The sequence below is a fragment of the Diabrotica undecimpunctata genome, chromosome 4 (genome assembly GCF_040954645.1).
Source record: "Diabrotica undecimpunctata isolate CICGRU chromosome 4, icDiaUnde3, whole genome shotgun sequence".
NCBI lineage: Eukaryota > Metazoa > Arthropoda > Insecta > Coleoptera > Chrysomelidae > Diabrotica > Diabrotica undecimpunctata.
In genome coordinates, this window is record NC_092806.1 from 56,668,011 (window position 1) to 56,684,207 (window position 16,197).

At 32.3% G+C, this 16,197-nt stretch overlaps 1 protein-coding gene across 5 annotated transcripts in view; it reads right to left on the bottom strand.

The window, feature by feature from the left end:
• The window catches only part of Lar (tyrosine-protein phosphatase Lar), a 1,676,858-nt gene that overhangs the window by 445,753 nt on the left and 1,214,908 nt on the right, over positions 1 to 16,197 (bottom strand). The gene's annotated exons all lie outside the window — the stretch shown is intronic.

Genomic DNA, 16,197 nt, shown 5'->3' on the forward strand with positions numbered 1-16,197 from the left:
TTGCTCATCAGCACGACTTCGTGGCGCCTTTTACCACTGTTTGTAGCATCAGTGTTAAGTCTCTTTACTGTGTAGTTGCGTGTTTATTCTGTAATATTTTGAAATGGTGGCGCCTATTGAAAATCCCGCCAAATAGTACGCATGGTGATTCGGTTTTTAAATGCACAAAATGTTCGCCCTATTACATTTATAGGCAAATAAAGGCTGTTTATGGTGATAATGTAATGAACGAATCTTCAGTGAGATAATGGTGCATTATGTTAAACCAAGAAAGAGCCAGTGTGTATGACGAAGAGGGAGTAGGAGACCATCTCTTGTGACGGATGAGTTGAAGTAAAAATTAATGACAAAATTAAGAAAATTGGTGAATTAGTTTAACCACATTGCATGCCTCTTTTCCACAGATTTCTCGATCTCTCTTACATAATAGGACTAAGTACATTGAATATAAAAAAAATGTGCGTTCGGTGGGTGACAAAGATTCTGACATACTTTATATGATAAAACTAATGGGAGCATCCCTTGATTTCTTGACCTGGTAAGACAGTGACGGTGACAAATTTCTCAACCGCGTTGTAACGGAAGACGAAACTTAGGTTTCTTACAAAATTTTTAAACTCTTAAACTCAATCTTAAAATCTTAAACTCAAAAAAGAAAAAACGAATCTGAACACAAGAAAACTCATAGCAACTATTTTTTTGAGATCATAAGAGTTTATTCAGTAAAATAACAAAATAAAAGACTATTGCGAAACCCTTCAAAGACTAAGACGTGCAATACGGAACAAACGATGTGGCATGTTGTCGACGAAGGTATTTTTAATTCATGACAATGCTCGGTCCCATTTATCGGCAAGAACGACAACATCTCAATAACAAATTTTCAAGCAATCTCACCACAGCCCAAACCTCGCGCCTTCTGATTATTATCTGTATCCGAAACTGAAGGAATGCTTGGATAGAAAGGAGTTTGAAAACGAAGAGCTCATAGATGAATTGGTATGCTGGCTCAGAGATTTGGTGATGGAAGACTACAACACCGGCATCGAAAGACTGATTCCACGATGCAATAAGTACTTTGACCACCAAGCAACTATATTGCAACTTTTGATATTTATTTATTACGCCAAAACGTTCTTTACGACTAAGAACAAGCCGGATTTTGAAAAGCCAAATTGTGTCTAGATAATATATCCTTTCAGAGTTAACGTGCGGACTGTGAGTCCACTTGTCGAATTATTTCTCGATTTCTGACGATTAATTAGGATCTCGGTCGTGGCGTGCTAGCTAGCTTTAAGTGAGGTGATACTCTATTCAGTACAGTTGTGTGAGTTGTGTAGTGCATTTAGTTCCGCTGTTATATTGAACTGCGGAACGTGAGTCCGCACGTTATACAAGTTGTCACAAATCTTCAGGTAAGATTAAATTTGAAAATATTTTATTTCTAAGGTAAATAAAAAATATTTGTGTAATTTTTAATTGGGAGTGATCTACTGATTATGTTTTCTGTATATTTGATTGATATAAATTTATATTTTTACAGATTTTTCTAATATTGAGTTTTGAAAAGCAACAAGCATATCTTGAAAAACTTCATGCGGAATTTCTCTCTGATTCTGAATCAGAAGTTGAACCTGACGATGACGATGCTAGTTTGGAAGGAGATTTCGAAGAGATCCAGGACCACGACACCGATATGGAAAAAGAAATTGAAGAGACAATCTCAGAAGTCTTGAATGTTCCACATAGAGTGCCGCATTTCATTGGTAAGGATGGTCAACTAAATAGAAGAAACATGTAGAAAACCGCCGAATACGAACTCGTAGTGACAATTTAATTAAGGTAAAAATTTCTGGAGTAACTAGGGAAGTACGAGATATGAAAAGCGCATCAAAGATTTGGAGTTGTTTTTTTACTGAAGAGATTTTGTAAACCATTGTAGACAATACGAATATCTTTATTGAACTGTGTTCTTACAATCTCAGTAATAAATCTACAAAAACAGATATTTTAGAACTTAGGGCACTATTGGGTCTTTTATATATAGCTGGGGTAACCAAAAATAACCACAGAAATGTAGAAGATCTCTTTAGGACAAACGGCTCACCACCAGAGATTTTTAGACTGATAATGTCCCTTGCACGGTTCAAGTTTTTGCTCATACACATCCGTTTTGATGATAAACGAACACGGTTGGAGAGGTAAAAATATGACAAATTGGCAGCTGTCAGAGAATTCTTCGATTCGTTTAATTCAAATTTACCTAAACATTTTTCATTATCAGCATATACAACGGTAGATGAAAAACTGGAAGCTTTTCGTGGTAGGTGTGGCTTTAGGATATATATGCCCAATAAACCTAATAAATACGGCAAAAAAATATACGCATTAGTAGACGCAAAGTTTCCTTATACCGCAAATCTGGAGGTGTACGTTAGATAATAGCTACCTGGCCCATATAAAGTGGAAACGAGCAATATTTCCCTCGTTACTCGCCTCTGCAGTCCTATACCTGGTTCTCACAGAAGTGTAACAATGGACAATTTTTTTACGAGCCTCAGCTTGGCTGATCTTCTTTTGAACGAACATCATCTGACTATGACAGGCACTATAAGAAAAAACGAAAGAGAGCTTCCACTTCAATTTACTGATCCTAAGAGACCAGAAAAAATAAGTATGTTTGGTTTTAGAGAAAAATGTACGATTGTGTCATATATACCCAGAAAAAACAGAAACGTTATTTTACTCTCAACGATGCACCACGACGATTTGCTAGACGTATTAACGGGCAAGCCAGAAATCAAATTTGACTATAATAAATCCAAAGGGGGAGTAGATTTAGTTGATAAAATCTGTGCCGCCTACAATTGCGCTCAAGCCACTCGCCGATGGCCTATGGTAATTTTTTATTCTGCAATAAATGTAGATGGTATCAATTCATTTGTAATAAACAAATATAAATCTAATGAGATAGATAAACGCATAGAACACATTTTCTAGAAGCTCTTGGTATGGAACTAGTAAACGATCATCTACAACTTCGATGTTTGAATAAACGTATTCCTAGATAAATTAGGTCAAGAATAAAAGAAATTTGTTCCAGCCCCACATCCACCACCTAATTGTCGAGGTCGTTGTTTTAACTGTAGTACACAAAAAATAGGCCAACCAGATATACCTGTCAAAAATGCCAGAAGTTTGTATGCTTAGAACACGCAAAATGCATTTGCTCCGACTGCCTACAAGATGGTATTTCCGAAGACAGCAACGAAGATTGACTTATTTTCAAGTTATAAACTCATTTCTATATCTACTTTACGCAGCTCAAACATTTGTTTTTTATTTAGTCTTTATTTAATTTCTTAGAAATAAATAATTTTTATTTATTTAATTAGTGTTTTGTGTTTTATAGTACTCAAAATGAGAAAAAGATATATCTGTTAACTTTTATTTTCAAAGCATGAGTTTAAATACAAATTATAATAAATTTGTGTGCAAATGTTTTTTTTTGTCTATTTTAATTATAGTTTAAAGAATCGACCAGTTCTCAGACCCTTTTTCTGAAAATATTTGTTTTTTGGACCTTTTCTAGATTTGCGGAGTGCTAGTCCGACGTTATACTTTATGTACCATCATGCCACGTTATCGCTGAAAGGATATTCATCATGAGACAGGTGATAGAAAAGAACAAAGAGAAAAATATTGAAACATATATGACCTTTATAAACTTGGGCAAAGCATATGATAGCGTACCCAGGAAACAATGAGAAAAATGCACGTTAGAGAAAAATGAGTGAATATAACATATAGACTTAAAGTATATATATAAATGTACCACTTACAAGAGAAATGTTTTACTTCGATGTTCGATTTTTTTAACTATATGATATACAGTCAACTCTTGGAAATTCTCTCTTTTTAAGTTAATTAAAATTATAGTTCCACTGTTATTCGTCATTTAGTCTGGTTCCCATATAACAAAATATCTTGTGATTGAATCAAATATGTAGGAAATTAATATTTTGTGTATTTATGTTAAATGAACTGTTTTTATTATACGCAGTTAACAAAGTTAAAACAAAAAACACAAAAAACATTTCTCATTATGAAGACTTAAGTGGGAAATAAGTCCTGAGAAATGGCAGCGAATTTCTTTAATCCTTTAAAATTTAAGCTAATAATTTTCTTGTTTTTGAAGTTATACTTCTATACGCGCGCTCCACGTTGGAAATTTGCACGGGAGTGAATCTGTGAAACCATTACATATGTAAGATATAAGTAAGAGAGAGACATAAGATATATTTTCTCTCTCTTCCCCTCTCGGGAATAAAAATGTTTCTTTGGTATGTGATATGTTTTGTATTATTTATTAAATGTTCATAATTATTTTAGGTTTTTGTATTTCAAAATAATCACTGTATGACAGACAACTGTCAATTTTGGTATCATGTCTAATTGGCAAATCTATTACGTGTTTGGTTCATACGCTGGTGTACGTGAGTTCGAATCCCAATATGAATTTCCTTTTTTTATTTTTGAAATATTTAAAAACCTCACGTTTATGTTATTAAATATATGTAATATACGTAAAAATGCTAAATTTTAAAATAAAATGAAAATTTACAACATTATCCGAGTTGTTGGTTTTTTATTTTTATCTTCGTAAAGTAAGTTATGTATATTGGCAGTTTTAAATACTTATGAATATTGCATTTTAATTTGTATTGTATTATTATGTTGAATTATGTTGCAGTGTATTGCATTGTAATTTTTATATTAATAACAAAATAAACAATGAATTTTACTGAAGAGTATGTGTAAAATTTTTTTTTTTGCATTCAACTCCTTTTAAACATATATGAAAATAAAAATATATATTTTCATTAAAATATTGATACAATCCTTCATTTACTATAGTCCTATTACAAGTCAAATGTTTATATACAGCAAACGATGCACCATATACCTATATACCTAATTCTTTTTCTCTTTCTGCTCTCTCTTACCTATAGCATTAAATATTTAATGATTGTGCAGATTGACTCCCATATAAATTTGTAACGGCGAACGCGTGTAGGTATAGAAGTATAACTTCTACCGGCAGTCCCACTGGACTGCCACACACGTTTTTTTTGTTAACTTTTAAATCTAATAATATTTAATATTTTGGCAACAATTGAGGACAGGCCTAAGATAATTATACATAAAATATATCTACAATGTTCTAAAGGATCAAAAAATTCCGAGTTACCGCTAACAATACTTTACTTGATCTTATTTACGTTAGTAGCTCATTATTTGCTTTTTTTATTAAGAGCTTATTATTTGCTTTTTTTATTAAGAATAAGTCACGAACTAACTTTAAAATAAGTTTATTTAATACAAAAAAATAGCTTCAGAAAAATATATAGCTCATTATTGTAACTAAAATTATGAATTAGACCTATAGACGATATGGTTCTTCTCAGAGCCTTCTTTCAGTGCGTCATTAATTATGACGTTATAATATATAATGTATTGGATGTGTCGAGTATTATTTCATGTAATTATGGACGAATCTGACAATTGCCAGGATCGTACTTAGCCACAGGTGAAAAGCTTATCGTCTAAGCAAGGAGCGATGGATTTATTTTACTTAAATTTATTTTATTTTATTCCATTCTATTTTATTTTACTTCTATCCGATTCGATAATTGATAATCGGCTTCATTCAATAATCGATTCGATTCGATTTGATAATAGATGCGATAATAGATTCGATAGTTGATTTGATCCGATAATCGATTCGATTCGACAAGCAATTCGATTCGATAATCGATTCGATTCAATTGTATTTTATTTTATTGTATTGCGATTCGATTCAATAATCAATTTGATTCGATAATTGCTTCGATTTGATTAGATAATTGCTTCGATTCGATTTGATATTCGATTCGATAATCTATTCGATTCGATTTCATTCGATAATCGATTCAGTTTGATTTGACAATCGATTCGATTGAAAAATCGATTCGATAATCGATTCTATTTAATTAGATAATCGATTATATTCAATATACGATTCGATTATATTGGATATATGATTCGATTCATTTATTTATTTCGCTCCTTGCGATGGAATAATCAGAATCTTTTTGGATACCTTCATTTGCCAATCGTTTTATAGTTGGCAAAGAAAATCCTAAAGCCTCAGTTACACGCCGAACACTAGGTAGAACAATTTTATTTTCATCATAATTTTAAACTTACTTCACCAACAGCAGAAATTGGTAATAAAGTTTGTCCAGCTTCCTTTTCTAATTGAAAATAGTTAAGTAACTTAAGTATCAGTACTTGTCCCTTTTAGGTATATCTTGGCATTTCTTAAATATTTTAATAAAAAAATAAATAATCCAAAACACAAAATAATACATAGCGTTGTGAAATAATTTTAAAATATTGACCTGTACGACAACGATCACTTCACTCTTTTACACTTCGAAAAGATGGCCGACATGATTGAAGTTTTACGATGTTCGCAATTCGCGTGATTGATTGGCTTTAAAAAGGGCGCATTTTAAATATCAACGAATCAAACGTAGGTTAGGAATAGACCGCTTATGTGTGTAAAGTTGCAATATTTTTGTGTATAATCACGAAACTACCGCTTTTTCCGTCACATCCAACGTAATAAGAAATCGAAAAATTGTGACGCACTGAAAGAAGGCTCTGAGAAGAACTTTACCCATCTATTTTACCTTTCATAAGTTGTTTTTTTTACAGATCAGGATTCCTACACTCTTACAAGATAACATTTCAATATTAATAAGTTAAGTCATTGTGGTAAACCAATGTTTCTGAAATGTGCCACCAAAATGTTATCTTATTTCTTAATAATAGTCGTTGTTGGTTTTTAGGTTGTTTCACGAATTTAGTTCAGAAGCTGCAGATCGACTTTGGCTCTTACACTGATGGATTAAATTAATTTCTAACAAAAGCGTGGCTCAAAACATTAACCTACAAAACTGATAACATGGAAGTCCACCGGCCCGTTAAACCATAGTCCAGCTAACTGTAGTGGAATTTAAAGATAAATTACCAATATTTTATATGAATATGAACATATATACAGATTTTTCGATTAGCTATTTATAACATTCTTATTCATAATTCTGAAGACAATGTCGCTTTAGCGCCCTTATCCAATCCTCGCCGAATTATTCGTTTACAAAACTTTCGAAATCATCATTTGAAAATTCTCTTGAAAAATGAAAAGAAATTAGCAGAATTTCGTATTCTACTTTTGTTCCGCTTGTTGTTGCAAATGTAAAAACGATTTTGCAATTTAGTTGGGAAAGTTCGAAAGGAAACATAATGAGTTTTTGAAATTCGATTATAACAGAGAAGAGTATATTTCATGTTTTTTCTTCTTTTTTATAGATGTAAATTATTCAGAATAAAATTTGAACTGTATAGGGTTGTTCTGTTTATTTTACGATGTTTCGGCGTAAGTTTTACGATAAGGAGCAATCTTTATAAAAATTCACTCTTGTCACTTTTTTGTTTTTTTTAATATATAAATTATCAAACAATATTATTTTCTAATTATACTATGATATATAGATATAAAAATAAGTCTATATGGTCATTGCAAAACAAGGCAAACATTTTTGTTTAAAGTAATATATTGTACCATGCATTACCAACATACGCTTACGTATAACATCATTATTTAGCCACAGAAAATTAAACACTATGAGTTAAATATTTTCAGAAAAAACTCATGCAAGCAACTAGCATTGTGTGTGTGTGTGTGTGTGTGTGTGGTTGGAAATATGACTGCGGATTACTAGGTCCATTCGCCTAACCAATAGCAACTAGCATTATAATTGAAGACTACGAACGTGTGTCCAGAACTGAAACAACATGCAAATGTCCATGAAAGTGATAAACTATTCAAAAAAGTTCAATATTTGACCCGAGAGTTCAAATCACAACTTCAAGCCATTCAAGACCATAATGGAGAAGTTAAAACTGATATAGAGAGCATTGCAGAAACCTAAAAAAAACTGCTCAAAATATTACAAATACACTTCAACAGATGAATCAGTCTTAAAACGCAAGAAACATGCAACCAGAGAGGAAGAACAAATTTTCTTACAAGCAGAAGAAAAGAAGGCTATTGAACAACCAAGAAACAAAAATTCAATTGGCGAGATTGGTTTGGATGTAATACTGGATACGTGCAACATGATATTGATCACAGGTGAATGACCTGATGGGTGGTGCGATTCAACATTTATTGCTATCCATAAAAAAGGATTACTAACCGCATGCAGCAATTACAAAACTATTGCCCTTTTTCCTCATGCAAGCAAAATCCTGCTACATATAATCAATAACTTTCTACTTTCAGCGATAGCCAAAGAACAATTCGGGAACAAATACTGCACTCCAGACAAATAATAGAAAAAGCAAGAAAAGACAATATACCAATGCTGCTCTGTTTTGTAGATTTCACAAAGCCTTTTGATTCAGTAAAATGGGATCCCCTGTAGAGATTAAAATATGAGAGTATCTAACCACCTAGTCAACATAATAAGAAATCTGTATAATAAAAACTTAGTCAAAGTTAAAATACACGGACAATATTCGAAGAAGTTCAAAACAAAGAAGGGAACTAGTCAGGGTTGCATACTATCAGCATTATTCTACAACATGTATTCTAAATATATAATGAGAGAAGCACTACACGAATGGGATAAAGGATACACTATAAGAGGCAGAAAAATCAGCAGCATGCGATATCCAGATGACAAAGTTGTAATAGCAGCGAATGAAGTCAAAATAATTACCATTACTGAACGGCTAAGTCGGATAATAATAATGATCGTAAACAGAGCAAATAATAATCTATCTTTGATAACCAATAGTGGCGATTACTCCTTAAAAATCAAGCGTAGACTAGCTAGCAATGGCCCTAAACGCAACAGCTAAACTGATTATAATATGGTAAAACTGAACAATAACAAGAAATACTAAGCTCGGGTTGGTCAACTCCCATACTTTTTTTTCATTGCTACATACGCAGCAATGCTTATGAATTATCGATTTTTTAAAAAATACATAGGAATAAGATCGAAACCTTCGAATTGTGAATATATAGAAGAATTCTACGTGTGTCCTGGATAGAACATAAAACCAACCTGTCAATTCTAGAAGTGCTTTATATAAAAGACAGGCTATTAAAAAAAGAAAACCGAGCATACTTAATTTACTTCGGTCACATATGTAGCTAGAAGAACTAGCGCCATGCAACATGGTCACATAGCAACCATGGAAATATTGGTAGGTTAGGGAAAGGTAGAAGGCCGAAGACCAAAAAGAAGATCTTTAACACGATGGACAGACCAAATAAGGACTCTGGTAGGAAAATCCTTACATGAAGCCGTCTATATAGCACAGAACCTCAGCCAATAATATTTCTTGTGCTTAGGGATATGCATAGCTTCAAGTAGGCAGTGGTTAAAATGCCAAAAACACGACTTATAGCACCAAGTATAAGCAGAACACTAGTAAAGGTAGAATAGATCATCCAATAGTTACATTTTAGTAACTTATCTACGTTCACTTCGACGTACTGGCCTATATATAATGAAGTGAATAAAAGGGGCTATTGGTTAACTATTTATTATCTCGAGCTTTCAATTGTGTTTACAATTATTATGAAGAGCTGCTAAAAAAGACAAAATATCTTACAAAGTTGAACTAGAAAGAAAAAAATTTTTTTTAACTCACCAAATAAAATTAGTTTGGTTAATAAAATTGCTGTTAATACATCTCAAAAAGAATTAATAAACATTTACAATTTCAAAGAAGATCAATTTAAGTAGCCCTCAACATTCTTAGAAAGTCTCGGTCACTGAGGCATTCAGTTATTGGATAATCGCTAAGGGTTCGCTCATTTGCATTTTATGATCTAATCCCCAAATCTATCTATAATTTATTGTATCTTAACAGCAGGTAAACGGCTAATAGTTTTGTTCCTAATTTAGGGATTTTCCAAAATCTCCCAGTTTATTGAATTAGGTACCTAAACATTTCTAATTTGATGCTCAGATTTGTAAATCATTTTTGTTTTCATATTCAAAGCGTAAACACTCGTTGTGCGTAACAAAAAGCAAGATTGTGATTTTATAATGCCTAAAACAACCAGTGCTTCAACTTGGATTAAACCTTATAAAGAGCTGTCTATGGATATGGGAAAAATCTACTGTTCAGTCTGTGGCAAAATTGTAAGTATCTAATATTTTCTATTAAATATCTAATATTTCATACATACAGGGTGTTTCCAAATGACACTTACAACGTTTGACTGTAGATACTTCTCGAAAAATTGAACAAAACGATATAGTTAATGAGGGGTCAAACTTATTTACTTTTCGAGATACAGGGTGTTAAAATTAAAAAAAATTAAATTCTTTTAGTTAATAACAACAATAACTTTAAAACCAATAAACGTATTTACTTGAAATTTAGTACTCGTAGGTTGTTTTTAAATGAAAAATAGCTTCCTTTAGTGAGAAAAAATTGTCCATGGTACAATACAATGGTGTGTATTTAGAAACATTTTTCACCTTTACTTTTTTTTATGAAGTCAGCTATTCTAAAACACAATTATTTTTATTGTAATTGAATTAACAAAAAAAAACTTTTGTTGAATTTTAAAATAAGTTATATGATATACTAATGGTTAGTAACAAAAACTAATTTGTGGATTAATACTGCATTTAAAACACTTAGCGAGTGTTTTTTTTTCCAAACCAGTTATTTGATTAACCAAAAACACCTTGTATATTTTTATATTTTAAAGGTTGGGTTAAAATAAAGGTTTTTATTTTTATCTATAGATAGCATGTGAGAAGAAATTTCAGATAAACCAACATGTGAGAACTGCTTCACACATTGCAAAAAAAGGAAAAATAGGAGGAAAACATCAAACTTCAATGGCTAAATGTTTCCAATCTACTTCAAAAAAATTAGATGAGCAAGAAACTTTTAATTAAGACTTGTGTCGCGCATTAGTGTCTGCAAACATACCGCTTTCAAAATTAGCAAATGAAAATTTTAGTTCGTTTCTAAAAAAATATTGCAAACTTAATGTTCCAAGTGATCGGTCTCTAAGAAGAAATAATGTGAACGGGCTATACTCGTCGGTGTTAATTAATATTAAGGAAGAAATTGCAGATAATTATTTTTACATATCTGTAGACGAAACCACTGATTCCTCAGGAAAGTATATTGCTCATTTATTGATTGGTGTTCTTAAAGAAGATACCTTACCAAAATCTCATCTTATTTCATGCCAGCAACTTGAGAAAACAAATGCTTTAACAATTTCGCGTTTTATACAAGAAACATTAGCAACTTTTATTCTTCCGACAACTATTCCTTCTAATAAATTACTGCTTATTTTATCGGATGCTGCTCCTTGTATGGTGAAAGCAGGACAAAATATAAAAATATTTTTCCCAGATTTAATACATGTTACTTGTGTAGCGCATGGATTAAACAGAGTTGCAGAGGAAATACGAAAAAAGTTTCCTCTTGTAAATACCATGATATCCAGTGTCAAAAAAGTATTTCTTAAATCTCCTATAAGAATTCAACTTTATAAAGAAATGCTACCTAACATTCCTCTTCCACCACAACCTATTTTAACGCGATGGGGAACACGTGTATATTTATGCGCATATTTTCTACATTTTTATTTGCATATTTGCCGAAGTCTACTTATCACCTTATTTTATCTTGGTTTAACTGTACTTATTGTATTGTCGTAGTACTGCACTAGTGCACTATATCATCGATTTTTTCATCTTTCTTACAGGCTCCGTGCCCAATTGCGATAAAACAAATTACAAACAAGCAAAGCACAAGCGGGACTCCACGTACTTTATCGTACCCTGACGGTCGTCAAAATAGAAGTCCTTGATGACAAAACTCATTCTCTTCGCGAGTGTACATTTTCCCATCAGTATAAGTGGAAAGATTCTTATCTATTTTAAACGTAATTCGCCCCTTTACGAATCAGCATCTAATTTTGTCTATTATAAACAGACTTTTCTAGTTTTTATAATATACTGAGTTAATTAAGACAATGCTACAGTCTTTTGCAATTTTCTGCGATCTGGTCAATCTTCGTTACCTGATAATATGTTCAAAATATTTTAAATGTTGTAGTTGGATATAACCGAAAAGTTTTTTACAGATCTTAAGTTCATTTAGAATAGAATTCCGGAAACTTTGCGATTACTAACGTACGGTCGGTATAGCTGATGTTATTTATAGGTTCTCCGTTGACTTTAATTCCACTTGATGTTTCCGTTAGTGCTTTCTGAGCTATCTCATCTGAATATAGGATAAAGAGCAGCGGAGAAAGTATCAATTCTGTGATTACCTTTACCGATGCAACTTAATTAATACCTTTCATATCCAGATTTTTATCTTGAAGTAGGTGTAGAAGGCGATTATGTAGCACTTTGTCAAACGTCTTGTTGTAATCAAGGAAACAGGTATAAAGGGTAGCTAACATCCATACATCTTTGCACCAATACACTAAGGGCAAACAAGAACTCTTTTGTACTTATTTCGTTTCGAAAACCAAACTGAGTGTTACTAATATCTTGCCCCAGTTTTGTGAAAATCCTATATTGTATAATTTTCAAAAATATCTTTAGAGGGTAGCTCATTAAAGCTGATAATTTGGTGGTCACAGCATTCCCTAGCATTAGCTTTTTTCGGTAAAATTGCGAACGTCGGCTTAAGCCAGTCTTTTGGAATGACTTTATCATATATGCTGTTGTACAAGTCTTGTAGTATAACTATTTGATCTTCTGCGATTAATTTAATAATTTCTGATGGTATGTCATCAGGACCTATAGCTTCATTATCTTTTGGCAATTTTACTGCATGCATCGCTTATTCTTTTGTTATACTGGGCCCAGTTTCTCTACTGTTGCATGGTTTTGTGTTTACTGTGTGTCCGTCATCTTAAATAATTCCTGTATGTATTGTTTCCATCTTTTTATTTTCTTCTTGTTAATCTTCATCTTGTTAAAGATAATTTTACCTTTTTTATTTAATAGTATATTACTGTGGTTTGATTTTCGGATGCCAGTCAGTTATTTGATCTTCCTATGTAGATTGAAGTCATTATTTTTTTCCATTGTTCTATTGTCTCACACTTGTTTAAGTACTCCTTGCTTTTCTTATTTTCTTTTTAATTACACCATATATGTCTTTATACTTTTCGATGTCTACGTTCTTGTATAATCTTCTCTTTTACATCAATTGCAGTATCCCATCATTCATCCATGATTTTGTTGCTGGTAAGGCGACGGCCAGTCAGCAAATATCAAGTTTTTATTCACACTTAAAGCAAAAATCCAGATTTGAGCTACCTTTTGAACTAGCTCCCAGTGGATTTTCCCAGTTTTTAGAGTTTCCATAACGCATTATTCTTTTACTTTTACACAACTACAAAATCAGTTATTTAACTAAAGTTCGTCTGCAGACACTAACACTAAATTCGAATAAGTATCTTATCCGTCAATCTTTCAATTCACCTAATCTCCGTTTCGCTTAACTGAACACTTTAAAATAGTCCGGCGATGTTTCAGTTTCTTAGTCTAATAGAAAATTCACGACATCATCAAACGATATGACAGATAAAAATTTCTATATGTAATAAAGGAAAAGTTCATTCACTTGAAGGTTTTTTATTACATTACTTTTACATTCTTTTTGTAAAATCGTATAACACTTGGAAGTAAAAAGATTAAAAAAAATTGTGCATTAAATAAACAAGATAAACTTAGTTAATAGTATTAAATTAATACATGAAGATCTAAGTTCTGCACACATAGTGAATTTCTTAAAAAACTAAAATTTTTGAATTAACCAACAGGCTAAACAACGCTTCTTTTAGACCAGGTCTAAAACTAAATTTGTTCCATATCGGTTTCTTATTGAGGGTATATTCCGGAATATTTTGATTTAACTTAAGCCTGTGACTCAATAAAATAGTATTGGATTTCAAGGATGTTTTTTAAAATCATTAGAGTCTTATATAGAACTGCAGTCAATAAATTTTTAAAATAATAAACTTTTTGCATATTATACACGTAAATATAAAGTATGATCTGGTGCACTTCTAACTTGATATCATGTTTTTACTATACCCTATATATATATATATATATATATATATATATATATATATATATATATATATATTTATATTTATATTTAATGTGTTTTTATCCGTACTTAACGATGACTAGTTTGATAGGATTCGAAAATTTATTTATAAAAAAATTGTTTATAATTTATTTATCGTATGGCAATTACAACACATTTAAACCAAATACACAAACACTAGTAATATAGGTATTTGACAAAATTTAAATAGTTACAAACAAATATCAAATGCATTTATATATTCAATTGACTCTGAAGTTGCAAACAGAAAGTTTTCAGGACTACCATTGTAGGATCTTGAGGGACACTCTTCAATAATGTGGTCGATGGTTTGGTTCTCCCCACAGTCACATTGAGGATACGGGTTCTTTCCCCATTTATGTAGCATGTATGCACATCTGCCATGTCTGGTTCGGATCCTATTTAGAGTGGACCATGTTTTGCGTGGAAGATCAAAACCTGGTGGCTTGTGTGTAATACAGGGCATGTTATTTTGCTATTCGTTCCATTCTTGGGACCATGCATTCGTGATGTTAAACTCCTCATGTATCATTCTTGCCGTTTTCATTGGTGGTTTTCTAGAACGGAGACGGGTATTTCGTGCATCCTCGGTAGGGCAGGTGCTCGATAGAGCAGGTAGGGCTCGATAGAGCAGGTGCAGCGTAAATTTTTAAAATTTTTGTATTTCAAAATTAACGGCATATATCCCAAGAGGGGCATCAGCAATAGTGAGTTGTGTAACGGTTTGGACGTAGTATCAATAGAATCTAGACGAATTAATGCCTCCCTAATATTCCTGTACAAGCTACTACATAATCTCATTGACTGCCTTGATGTTCTTTGACAAATAAATTTTAACGTTCCATTTTATCCAGTGAGAAATTCGATTACGTTCAGAAATACACAAGCTAGAACTAATCTTATGTTAAATTTTCCTATATTTCTCATGTGCAACTATTATAATTCCTTAAGTGCTTACTGCGATATATTTCACTGCAGTTTAAAGCAGCTTACTAGGATGGCTGAGATCTACCTAGGTGATTGAGTAGTTTCTTATATATATATATATATATATATATATATATATATATATATATATATATATATATACAAGGATTTCCACAGTTTTCACTGTATTCCTTCACTCAACCGTTTTCTCCAATTTTTCCTGTTTAGCCAGTCCCCTTCCTGTAGGTTTCTTCTACTCATTGCTTCGTCCACCTCATCTCTGAAAGATCTTCGGGGTCTGCCTCTCTTTCTTCTTCCTATCGGGCTCCACTCTGTTATTCTATTTATCCACCGATTTTGGTCTGCTCTTCTGACATGTCCGTACCAGGTTAACCTCTTCTGTTCGATGTAGTCTATTATGTCGGAGTTCATGCCCATTCTCCTCTTAATCTCCATGTTATTTATCCTATCTCTTCTTGTTACTCTGCAGCTTCTCCTTAGAAATTCCATCTCTGTTGCTCTTATTTTGTTTTTGGTTTTCTTATTTATTGTCCAATTTTCACACCCATAAGTGAGGATACTTCTTGTCATGGTATTATATATTTTTTTCTTTGTTTTCATGCTGATGTTCTTATCCCATAGTACCGGGTTCAATTTTCGTATGCAGTCTCTTGTTTGTCCTAGTCTATTTTTAATATCTTCCTCCGTTGTCCCTTTGTTTGATATTATGAAACCTAAATACTTATACTTGTCTGTTCCTTTGATTTGTTTACCTTCGTCTATTTCCAGCTGTTTTATTTCTGTATTCTCCGTTGTTAGGTATTCAGTTTTCTTTAGGTTTATTTCCATCCCATTCTTTGTATATTCCTGCTCCAGTTTTCTCATCATAAAACTGAGGTCATCCTCGTCTTGTGCGATCACTATTTGGTCGTCGGCAAAACTTAGCGTATATAGATATTCGTTCCTTACTGGTATACCCATTCCTTCGCACTTTCTTTTCCATGGTTT